Raw genomic sequence first — 13,125 nt, 5'->3', positions numbered from 1 at the left:
TCGTTATAAAGAGTCATCTGGAACTGTTTGCACTTGAATCTAGTTACCCGAAAGCGCTGCCTCGTACGATTCGCTAGTTCCTAATGCCGCCAGCTAGTTTTATTTCAAACTTCAGATCAATAAAACAGTTGTGCACCTATGCTCAATTTATCAAGCCTTGTATTAACCTAATATTAGAGCTCATGAGATAGCAACAGACAGCTTATAACTTACCAGCTTTCTAAACTGCAACGTTTGCAGCAAACTTAGATATGACACGAAGAAACGTGTGCCTGCTGCTAATATGTTATAACCGTCTGCAAACCCTGCGGAAAGATATATTTTAATAACAAGGACATCCCAAGATTGCTATAGGTCCCGTCTAGTCGTGGATATTTATTAAGTCATAATACATCTATGTATGTTTCCAAACCCACGCGACTATGGTTTCGGGAATCGGACGTAAAAAATCTCTGAAAGTAAAAAAAAAAAAAAAAAAAAAAAAACAACAACGAAAATTTGGTGTTAACTTTGATTTATTTTAAGATGGACCGCAACGGACGCCAGGAGTCATCCCAACCAATCCAGCGCTATGCAAGCACCATGTGACTGGGCGCCCCGCGCTTTGCCGCTCCATCTCTTCAAGGTCACGTGACACTACCGCGGCACTGGATTGGCTAAGGTGGCTGGTAGCGTCCTCCTCGGTTTATCGTAAGGCGAAAACGGTGTGTATAGTAACGGCGGCTCTAACCAGCGAAACACGAACTATATAAACAGAGACTGGGTATAAATTCTACTTTACGAGGGCCACTGCCTGCAGGGGACGGCTTCCCGTTCGGGCAACCGTAAAAGCGTTAACGACCATCCGGACACCGTACGCCATTTCGCGGCGTCAGAGACGTGGATGCAGCACCTCTTCGTACCACCTGACGTGACCCGCTGGGATGTGAGTCTGCGCGATTAGGCTCCTAAAAGGCGATATCCGTCGTCTGCTATCCCAGAAGTTCTCCGAAGTGCTTTTTCTGACGGGGGGCGATTCATTTTGTGTTTCTTGTTAAAAACAATCGTCGACTGCTCTGTTTTTTTTTTTTTTTTTTTTTTTGTAAGCGTTCTTTATATTTGGTCTTACGTTGAGTATGAGTGAGTGCAAAGACTAGAAGACAAACAGCGCAGACGAGAAGCGTAAAGTCATGGCGCACTCTCTGCCCTTGAATGAATTAGCCGGCGGATGAGTACGAACAGAAATACGGCGAATGGTCGTGTTGGTGCGCCTCGGGCGTTGCTTTATTGGTCGCTAGACTCGCACCGGCGACTGCGTTGAGGTGAAACGAAGTATTGTGCCGATCGGTCTGATCAATGCCTGGATTTCTCTTAAAGGGGAGGTAAGTTATGGTATGCGACAACCGTCCAAAATAGTAAAAATAACAAAAATAATAAACCGCTTTGGATTTTCATTTTTTCTCGGCAAAACACTGACATATTCACTACCGGAATAGAATGAACTTTTTGTCAATATCTAGTTGTTTTTCGTTCGTTAGGTTCGGCTTAAAATAAGGCTTTTCCAACTATTTCTTGAGCACCGTACAAATGCATGACCAGCAAGATGATGGAACGTGTCTTATTTCCAGCGATCATGGCACAACTCAATGAAACTGACCTATTTTGTTTTCCTTCAAAATCTGCATAATTTCAGAAAAAACAAATTCCTCGTGCAACACTCAGTTCTTTTGAATTTGTCACTGATATTCACATGACCGCTAATTGTGATCGCTAGACTAATGTCACTTTAATCAATTTCGCAGAGGCATTAATAGAGTTCTGCACTGTAGCCTAAACCCTCGCGTTCCCAAATACATTAAATCTACTGCTCATTCCTCTGCAGAACTTTTACTTGGCAGAACCTACCCAGTAAAGATAAATAGCGCCAGTCCGTGTTGCGTCTCTTCTTCGTCCATGTTTTTTGCGTTTTTTAATCCTTTAGATCACAATGAACCATCTAACCCATTCCAAAGTTTTTATAAATACCATTTTGTCCCAACTTCCTGTCATTAGGTGCATAACAGGGAAACGCACGTGTTTCTCTACTGTTTCTCGTTGCAAAAACAACAAAAACATGTTGTTGCTCTTCGTTTTTTTTTTTTTTTTTTTACAGGAAGATGAAACTAGTTATTGCTAAACGCTCATTTTCCGCCTAGACATGCGGCTAACGATTCGAACCAGATTTCTAGTTTTTATTGTTTCAATTTAGCGTCTATAAGTGTTTTAAAACTGTTTTTCAATTAAAATTGGGCATTCCTCGTAGCAGACGACATATTCACTTCAATGTATTCACCGGTTTCGGTGGTCACTATCTTACTGCATTTTTTGAAAATAAAAATAAAAATAAACGCTAATTATTTATAACTTCGGTTGCGCTAAGGCACAACATCTTGGCATTAGACAGTTTTAGTAGACCGCAGGTGCGCTGCGGGAAGCGGGCACAGCGGGCTATTGCTCAATTTATGCGTCGAAGTGACGGCACGACCTCCTCGTAGCAAAACGTAGACCTAGAATAAATAGTTTCAGTAGATCGTGTTCTCAGGCCACGCTACCTGTAGCGGGAGCTCGCGCTGCCACTTCGATGCAAGCTCTGAAGAGCGCGCGCCCGAGGCTGTTTGCTAGCGCTTTGCTAGCGGGAGTTTATGCCGTTAGCGGGAAGCACGGATTGAGCACGCGCCAGCTGGGCTCCGCCAACACCACCTAGACAGAACATAGAGTTATTATAATGTACGCTAGAGGTTCAACTGGCGCTAGTGTCTATGCGACTTCCGGGAGGCAAATTGAAGCAGACAGCAACCAGTCTACTTTTGCGGTGCTCCTGTGCATTCCTATGGGAAAACGCGCGTGCGTTTTGTCTCTTCGCCGTAAAATAACATGAATAACTTTTATTATTTCGGTTGTACCGGATAGTATGTACATCTATTAATATTGTAAAAGTGTAATTGCTTTAATTACAGCATTTTTCATTATCACTGAGCGATGTTAAGCTTCGCTATATTTCAGGCCCAAACCTATGTTCCATGGCAGGTATGTAAAGACAAGCGACGATTCTAAGCAAACTAACGATCGAAAAGAATGTAGAGTGTGTTCAAGGTTCGCTAGCAAATATGCCCGTCCGGTCACTCTATAAAAATGACTCCGTCGTGCATCTTTACGACGGTAAAACACATCAAACATTCGAATGTAAGAAATAAAGTACGTGGACTGCGAAAGGTGTGCCTTTTTATTATCTCCTATGCCGGGCAGTTTTTATCGGGCACCTGTTTTCCGACTTTTCCGTATTTGCAAATATTTAGAGCGTGCAGTTGATGATTTGAACCCAAAACATGCATCTTTGCACATATTCATGAGCAGAAAGAATAAAGCAGTACTTATTTATTGCAAATCGGACTATATTACGTGGCTTTCAATTTATTTTGATCGCCTGCATGCACAACGAGTTACTTATTTAGTGTTACTGCGTAGTTCTTGCCGTCGCTCTTGGTTTTCCACATGTCCTTCGTTCGTTTGACACGTATATCCCCCATGGTGGAAAGCGCCGATGCCGTGTTCGCGCTAACAGTGTCCGACAGTGCACATAAATACATGTACGAAGCGGTTTTAGCACCGTTTTTCATGCCACGAATTTCACATAAAAACGCCGTAACTGACCAATTATTTCATCTGCGTGACTGAGAAATGTTCCAATGTGCCAGTACGTACGGAATATTCGTGATATTTGCTCTTATAATCGAGCACCGCGAGAAAATGCACTCGCTTTTTCCCATAGAAATGCATTACCGGAAGTCAATTTCCGACTGGTTGCTGTCTGCTTCAATTTGCAGCAGCACACTAGCGCCAGTTGAACCTCTAGCGTACATTATAATAACTCTATGAGACAGAAGGCCTCCGCATGGTTTCCTCTTCCTCTATGAAACGTCATCACAGTCGGATCGCGCTCGGTCGGCTATTGGACCCGAGCCCGACCTTCGACGCGCTGATTGGCCACGAGCCGCAGCCGAACACTGACGCAGCACTCGTGCCCAATCTCTCGCCTCGATCGATCTGACTATGATGACGCGTGTGGAGGCCTTCTGTCCAGGTGATGTTGGCTCCGCTCACCGCAGCGTTTGATCTACGAAAACTTTGTACTGTCTCCTGAAGGTATCTACTGCACCCTAACGTCCCTATAGATGAACGCTATGCGATGTAGCGGCAAGCGTCCCTCTCCGCCTTCCTCCCCTTGCTCTTGTCGTCTGCTGAGCGCCGGTCGGCCATGTTCTTCCTAACTCGCCCACCATGGCTGTGTTCGAAATCTTCCGAGTTACTCCGGCGGGTCGTGTCACGCGACAATTCAGACAGAACACCCCTGGACGCGGGTAGATTTTCGAACGCCAAGGTACCACACCGTTTCTTGAGAGTGGGGTCGAGTCAAATCCGCCATGTTCTTGCTAACCGGAAACGGAATTCGGGCGCGGGCCAATGGGAGACCGCGTTGGCACATCAATCGCTTTAGCTATTCGGCAAATCGTTAATCGAGGGACTTTATTGTGTCCCAGCCGCTAGCGCTCCGTTCGGGCGGCGCCTAAGGATTTTGCGACGCGAATTTTTTTTTCTTTTTCATTGAAATTAACATGTATATATGTTCTCCCAAACACACTCTTCGTATATGACATTCCGTCCGGCATATTATTATCGTCCAGTATCAAGAAATTAGCCGACAACTACGACATATTAAATAAAGAATATATGATAATATGGTTATACGAAATTATCTTGAAAAGACTGGTACAAATGCTGCCACATTGACAACTTAACATAAATATTAGTAGATGACGAGCTGCTATGAATTGTGTCGTGGACTCACTACAGCATTCTTTAGCGTCAACGTGGACTTACAGCGATATAAGCTTTTAAGAGTCAATTTTACGCAACATTTACCCTTGAACAGATCATTCATTGCATCATATCGGTTGCCTAAAAAAAAATCGTTTTTCTTTTTTTTTTTTTTTGGGGGGGGGGGCTGTATGTTGCATCGAGTGCCACTCTTTTTTATGAAATGCTTATCATCCAGTGGCTATATTACCTTGCGCAAGTCTACTACGGAATTTGCGCCTAACACTTCTCATCACGAGATCTGAAGCGCTGCCAAATATAACCTATTGCTTCATCTCTGGTAACTCATCGTGTAAAATAAGTGTTACGAGTTTCAAACAAAACCTCGATCATTCTTTTAAACTATGACGAAAAATTATTTGAGGGTTTTGTTTTCATTATATCGATTTCAGTTCGTCCTCTCTCATACAGTCATCCTTTAAGCCTACAACCTGCATTTAAGTTAGAAATAGTTAGATAACGCAAATAAAGTACAAACAATTACATCCACACTCTAAAAAAAGTTTGTGCGTCTACTTTCACTCGCAACACTCGGAGAGCCAATCACCGGAACTTACGGAGGTAGCTCAGCGAATGACAATGCCGAAGCATATGTTTATACGAAAAAACGCAGTCTGAGTTGTGACATTAAGCAATGCAAAACGTCACGCTTGCATTGCTTAATGTCACAACTCAGACTGCGTTTTTTTGTCTAAACATATGTTTCTGCATCGTCATTCGCTGAGCTGCCTCCGTAAGTTGCGGTGATTAACTCTCGGAGTGTTCAGCGGGAAAGCAGACGGACGGGCTTTTTTTTAGAGTGTGCAGTAGTAGAAGTTATTTTGTCTCCATTTGTTCTGTACATTTACTACTCAATTGCCCCCCCCCCCCCCCCCAAACAGCTTGACTATTGAGCAAGATGAGCGATTGTATAAATTTCCCCCAGTGGTTACTTTGAATGGCTTTAACTGAGCTATTTAACCTCTCTGTTTTCATCCTCTGATCTTCTACTTCTTCTTCTTCACATCATATTTTTAATTTGTTGAAACAAATGCGTAACGTATTGATAAGTGGCTCTTTAAAGCTATTGATTTTGTCAATCGCCATTGAAACGCGAACTAAACTAATTATTACTGGATATTTGATAAGTTAGAAATAAATGTATTTACGGCTCTTATATATATTTTTTTTTTATTTATTAAGAATGTTAGAAGTGCCATAATTCAATATCACACGTTCTCAAGGCTAGAAAAAAAGATATTGAGAGCCTTTTTGGAGGTTATTTAATTTTAAGTATGTTTAAAAAAGAACTGTGTTCTTGAACAATAATTTATTTTGAAGAAAACTTAATCGCAAGAAGTTAAAAAGCTGTAGTTCAGAAATTAATCGTTGCATTGATCATGTGATGCGAAGCTCTACGCCTCCTTATTTTAATATTAGATCATGTATTAAACGAGTCTCAATATTTATCACTTTATTACCTATACAATATTCTTCATCTATCATAAATTCGAATTACCAATGCCAGGTAAAATATTTTAGCGAAGTGACAGTTGAATATTTGCTTCGCATTTGTTTAACAGGCAATAAAACATTTTATTGACGTCGTGTTTGGGCCAAAGCCTTAAATTTGCAATAGTAATTTATGAATGCCTGATTTTAGATGCGGCGTTCATATCGGTGTTGACAGTAACGCGTTGCGTGTAACCGTCTTACCGGTACCGGGTTCCTACGGAGTTTTAGGGAACCGTTTTTGCACATCCCATACGGTAAGAAACTGCGCATGCGCTACCACAGAAGCCTCGCGCATGCGCAGTTTGTACCGGAGGGCCCATCGCACCGTATCGGATAGGCAGAAACGGTTCCCTAAAACCGTACTTTCGATAGCGTAGTAGCTTACTCGTCAAAGTTTAAAACATTAACGAGTGACGTCCTTACGTTACTTATTTCGAGTAGCAGGTGACAAAGTTACGTTATTTGTTACATCTTCCCAAGCCTTAAAAAAGAACTCAAATTTTTTGCCTGTTTTTTTTTTGGGCGCCAAGTAACATGAATTTTTGCACTTGTCCCACATACCTTCCAAATCATAACCATATAAAACCAAAAATATAGTGTAATTTTTAAGTTTCCGCGTGGATATAATGTTTCTTGGAGTGTAGTTCTTATGCTTCAGAACAGTAAAACGGTCGGAAATAAAATGTAACGTAAAGTAGGACGCGTTACTTTTTTCGGGAACTGTAACGCGTTTCGTTTATTAGGGACATTTAGCGAACCGCAAAGCACGCGCCCCACAGTCACGGGGTCGCTCCGGGTGTGCGTTTAAAAGCACGCTTTAAAGGCTCCACTAGTGTTGTACGCGGAACACGGTAACGGTTTTCTAAAAGTCCGTATTTTAAGGTAACGTAGATCGGTAATGTGTTTGTTCTATTGGCAGCAAACAAATAACAAATTTTCTTTTTGTAACGCTTACAGTTTGGTTGAATTTGTGCTATCTGATTTGCGTCCGGTAGGATATATCCGTGTTTTCGAATACCTCCGAAAAAGAAAATCGAAAAACATTCGCTGGTAAAATATGAATCCATTCGGATTTATCCGGAAAAAAAAATAGAATTTTGAGGCCACGAAGGCAACACAAAAAGCAAAAAGACTATTGTACGAATACATTTTATAAGAGCAGGGGGTTAGTGGTTAAGTAAAAGCTACTTTAGTTTCCTTTGAAATATCGGATTGCTACTGACAAGAGGGGATTTACGTTTTCGCTCATCAAGGTTTGTTCAGGACAATGGGTCAATTTACCTCTGGGTCATGGCAGAAGCCTCTTTTAGTTTTCCATTTTGTATTATACTATTTGTGTGCTTCTTGGAAGAAGGAGGGGGGTGATTTATAAGAGCGATAGCTATGCACTTGTATATTGCAAAGGAGGGGAGGGTAGTTGAAGCTTTTATAATTCCCAGGCGACTTCGTTCAGGAGTTCAATTATTTCAAAGTGTCGAACGCTGCCGAGGCAACAATTTTTTGCAATATTTGTTGCCGGGAGAGTTAATATTGCCAATGGCAAACCGCCAATGCGAATGGCTGCTGCACACATATCACGCAATACAGGTAAGTTCTCATGAATTTCGGGTATGTTTGTGTCCAAACGTTTCTAATTTTTTAGGCGTAGTTATGAAAAAAAAAATTGAGGACATACTGTAAAATCCCGAGAGATGCCCCACCACCGAAAGGTAACCCACCCCAATTCTCGGCTTGATTTGCTATTTTCTTTTAAACACTGAAAGTTAGCCCACTCCTAGTAATCACAGTGTTGGGATCAATGATGACCTTGGCGTAAATGTGTCTAGTTAGCTATGGCGGGATATAAGCGAACATTGCTGACTGGGAAGTTCAGAAATCTTTGCTGCATTCCCCCTTGCCGAGATAACAAGCTTGACCGAGACATGATCTAAAAATTTTTTTTTCAACTTTCCTTGATTGTACACCGAAAGTTGGCCCACTCCTTATTTTCACCTAATTTTCTCTCGAATTCAGGTGGGTTATTTCCCGGGATTTTACGGTAGTAAAATTAAACTACTAATCTGGAAGACTTGGGAATCTAACAAAATAAACTTTGATAAACCCCGATTCTTCAGTTGAATATAAACACCGAAAAACACCCACCTAATTGCATGAGAAATAAACTCCGAAAACAATGAACCTTGCATATAAAGTGTATCTGCAATGTTTGTTTGAATGGTACTCTTGGATCGTGCATTTTTGTCTGTGTTATCCAGGGCTTTTATATGCGCAGTATTTATATTCAGTCTGACAAATTTTATGGTTTATTGTTATGGTGGTTCTAATCACCACTCACGCCTTTCGTCAAAGTTAAATAATGAAATTTGAAGTAATTGTTTTCTTTGTCGAACCGTATTTCAAATATTTTTTTTTAAATGCACCCGACATTTGTTTTTACAAAGGTGACGGTATTACCCTTTCTAAACGTCCTTGCCAATTAAATTTGTCACATCTAATTTTCTCACAAAAGCTTAAATTTTGCGTTAGACCGTCAATAATCATAAGCTAAGAATTACGCTGTAATGTATATATAATAGAGATTGAAAGAATTTAATTGTTGAAACAAAATTATAGTGCGACAATTAGGTTGATAGTCTCTACACCAAAACAACTATTGAAAAGTATTGATTTCTTGCAAACACCCTTCATAAAAGCGAGTATACACTAAAGGAATTTAGTTTACTATCCACATCATAATCGGCAGATTATTATTTCTTAATTCTTAGGTGTTATCAGGATCGCAGCCTTTGTGTAAATTATGTGCGCGATCGAACGAAGTAGCGCTCATCAGATGAAATCATTCATTCTAAAGACTCCACTCATCAACTACTTTATTTTTTAGAAAATCGGTTCATATAAATCCGATTGCATGGCTAATATTGCTTTAAGGAACGCAACAGTCGCCTAAAAACCACAAAATGAATTAGCGAAAAAAAAATAAGGCGAACTACCTTTTAAAAGTTTTTGGAGAACAAGCAATATTTATAATTTATATGGTCTGCCGCATTCAGAATGATCTAACAGAACACGATAGTGAGAACATGAAAGCAAAAAACGATAGAGAACCAGCGTCAGATTTCCCAGTTCTCTCGACTGAATAAACAAGTAGGGCGAGTGCCGCTCAACAGGTAGGTACGGAATTCACCTCTTGGTCATTCGACAACATCGACTAAAGACGATAAGATAATTCAATAGTGCACACTGTGAAGCAAACACGCGCATAAGAAAGACAACATACTGCGGCTCACGAGTCCACTCGAGCACCGAACGACCTTCAAAACTCTTACCTGGATCGCACAGTATCCAGAGGAGTCGTCCTACGGTGCTTTAAAACCACGCACCAGCTCCCAGCGCTACGTCGGCCATGGCGCTGCAGGATGAGTTTTCGAAGCAGACGGAGCACACCCGCCGTTGTTTTGCAGACGACAAGCAACAGCGCGGAGGTGACGGTCAACTAGACACGTCAAGCGATGTTCGATCTTTTGTCCGATATGAAGCACGTGCAAGGAGCTACCGAACCCCACTTTCTATTTGCTAGGTGGACATAAGCTACGATGGAACCCAAAGAGGGACGTCTCCACCGGTGGCGTGTGCGATTGGGAGAGGGTAAAAAAAAATACTGGGCTCTGTGGGGTACAGTGCGCATGTGCGGTTGTATCGATTGTCTAGAACGCGGAGCGAAGGTGAAAGGGGAAGGGGGAGGAGGAGCATAGGGACGTGGGTGGATGAAAGGAAGAATTATTAGGATCTTTGTTCAAGATTTTGTTGTGTAATCTCCTTTTTTTACGTAGTTTGTTTTTAGTGTTTGGGGCTGGAGCAGTATAGTAGCAAAGTTGCGTGCTATTGTGAAATTGCGTAGGTTGTGCGGAGAGATGAGAAGGATTGGAAGACGCTGAGGAAACAGTTTTGTTGCTTGAAGACGTCTTTGGTTATTAGCCTAGTCGCGTCTTACCTTTTTAGTTATTTTTTTTTAAGGGGAGGTTTTCTAAACATAGGTTACTGCGGAATCGTTCCTCAGAGCCCACTTTTTTGTATACGTGCGTACTTTCGCTCTTTAGAAGTTTTCGGTTACGGTTACCTCCTCTTTCCTAATGTGTTATTTTATTATTGTTCAAAAAGAAGAGAGCCACACTAATAGGAAAGGTGTGCTTTCAGACTCTTCTGGAGGATGTCGTACTCCGTTGGCAATGGGCAATGTATTACGGTCGCCTTAATAATCTAAATAAATAAAACTCTCGGGAACTAATCAAAGCTGAACCTTACACTTTATGGTTATTAGTTGGTTTGGAAACAATTTGTGGTAGGTCATGTTAAATGCTTGAGTTAAATCTAGACAGAGCTTCAGTACAAGAATATTTATATATGTGTAGTGGTTCGTCTAATGTGCAAAATCTATCAGCGACTCAGTTTTGCTTCAACGCATCCTAAACTCATATGGTGGAGACTTGAAAAGAATGCATCTGTCACAAGAATAAGAAATCGCTCCATATGCGCGCTTTTTTGTGATTATAAATATAACCATTAAAACAGAATTATGTGTATCGCTTTATAAGTCTTCTTCAGTTCATTGCTTCAAAATAGGCCTGACCGCTTACATTTTTAGGCTTGTCGAATGACTCCCGAGGAAGGGAATAAATTGTTTATTTTTACAAAACATCTCCAAGTCTGGCGAAATTTATAGATCTGTTTCTGAATCAAATTCTTTCAGCATCTGGTAAGTTCACCGATGAAGTATATTGCACTTGATATTCCAGATCAATCTCTCACTACTCTAATGCTGCAGTACTGTGCTGCAGTAAGCACACAAAACCTTAGGCAAATGCAAGAATACTGAGATCCTTCTTTCTCAGAACTTTTATCTCCCGTGGAAAGGTGTTGTTAAACATATTACACAAATACTTTAAGTTGCAGCCCTCGAATACTTATACTGAAACTCTTGCACTTTTATTAACTTTTTTTACGCCGCTTTATATTTTGTGCCATTCGTGGCATTGATTTTAGAACCTGCTTTTTTGATGGTAGCATCAACAATAATGAACACAAATTTTATATTTCAAAAAATAGGCGTGGATGTATTCCTCGGAATCTTATTATCAATAAACGCTCACAACCAGGAACCCTCAATAAAATCTTTTGCAGAGCCCTTTGAGGGTAAGAATTCTGCCACCAGTGTCTTTGGCCTTCGTCCGCAGATTGGGCATTCTTTCTCGATGCGCATACCCTAATTTAACTATTGACGTATCCGTGTCAATAATTAATTTACAATTCTTTAAACGTTTTTACGCGTCCAAGATCTCAACATTTTTTTTTACAAAAATGCATTTGCGCGAAATGAATCTCATCGAATGATGATGTCACGCGTCTCCTTCCGTAAACTTTGACAACCCACAAAAACACTGGCCCCGAGCATAATCACAGTACACTTTTGATGAAGCTTGACGTGAGCCGAATTGGCGTTGACTGTCACATCTGGAAAAATAAGATCATCGCCCATGCGCCCACACATGATCATCGGCAGGTCGCATAAATTGCGTTGACTCTTAACAAGTGTGTCTCGATTCAACGTAACTGAAGGTAAGAACAAGGGCGAACAATTCGACACATTCTTTAACCTTCAACACTCAGAATTTTACTCGAAATGCTTGCCTCTTGGTAGAACACATGGTATTAATTGAGTGTTCTCGACCTGCAACTAATCCAGTCAAAATAACTTATTAGCAAACGCACACAAATTTATTAGAGCGGTGCGATTAAAAGGGATCAACGGCGTAACTAGATCAAAGACCTAACCTGCGTAGCATCCTGAATCCTTGGCTTAAGCAACTACATTTTTCTGAACCTAAATGCTTTACTTCCCTATTTATTGTGCAACTTTTGGAAATTGCATCCTATAGATCCGCCCACTGCACGTGCACCAAATTCGTCCCATCATCCGCAATATTTGATTCATTCCTACCGGCATCCTCCCATTTCAAACATGGATACTGCTGGATGTCGCTCGAAGCTCTCGAGTACCCCGAGTTCCAACTATATATGTCAATAGAGGGTACGAGCGGTCTTAACAAGCATGGAAAACTATTTACTCTGGATCTGGAACGAGTGCACCGAAAATATTATTTCAAGCGTAGCAAGATTGATTTCGTCATGTTCGGCTATCAGTCTGGGCAAACACAAGCATTGAGGGCCGTGATTTATTTCTTCAAAAGCGAGTTCGTCTTCTGGTTGCAGAATTCAATAAAAGAATGTGAAAAAGTTTGTTCGTTTTTAATTTCTGCTCGCACGCGACTGCAGGAACTCGGACATATATTTCACACGAAGAATATATAAACGTATAAAGACCATTGCCATTTTCTCTAGGTTCGGAGCAGAGACATGCCAGTTTCAACACAAGAAATGCCAGTTGTCCGATAACTTCTGAGACCCCTTGGCAAAAAGACAAAATTAAAACAAAAAATAGGGTTGCCACACCATCCACGGCAACAAAGTCGTCACCATAAGGTTTTCTTTCCATTTCTCTGGTATTTCAATACACCTGGTACGGCCCCTTTGAGATGGACTTTTTTTTTCTTTTTTTTTTTTTGCTTTTGTACCTTTAGGAGAACCCCCAATAGCAGTACGTCACTGCGAATGGTCCAGCGATAGCAACCTTACTTTATTGCCACTTTCCTACAGTTTGCTCTTCACTTCGTCTACAACCGA

At 41.1% G+C, this 13,125-nt stretch overlaps 1 protein-coding gene across 1 annotated transcript in view; it reads right to left on the bottom strand.

Annotated features, from left to right (window-relative positions):
• The window catches only part of LOC8037821, a 29,874-nt gene extending 20,132 nt beyond the window's left edge, over positions 1–9,742 (bottom strand). Inside the window, exon 1 of the mRNA XM_002405654.4 lies at positions 9,714–9,742. The gene's annotated coding sequence lies outside the window, so the exon portion shown is untranslated. The remainder of the gene's footprint in view (positions 1–9,713) is intronic.
• Positions 9,743–13,125: the final 3,383 nt, after the last annotated feature.

The sequence above is a fragment of the Ixodes scapularis genome, unplaced genomic scaffold, assembly GCF_016920785.2.
Source record: "Ixodes scapularis isolate PalLabHiFi unplaced genomic scaffold, ASM1692078v2 PGA_scaffold8__174_contigs__length_109621045, whole genome shotgun sequence".
Taxonomy (NCBI): domain Eukaryota; kingdom Metazoa; phylum Arthropoda; class Arachnida; order Ixodida; family Ixodidae; genus Ixodes; species Ixodes scapularis.
This window is presented reverse-complemented; position numbering and strand designations above follow the sequence as displayed.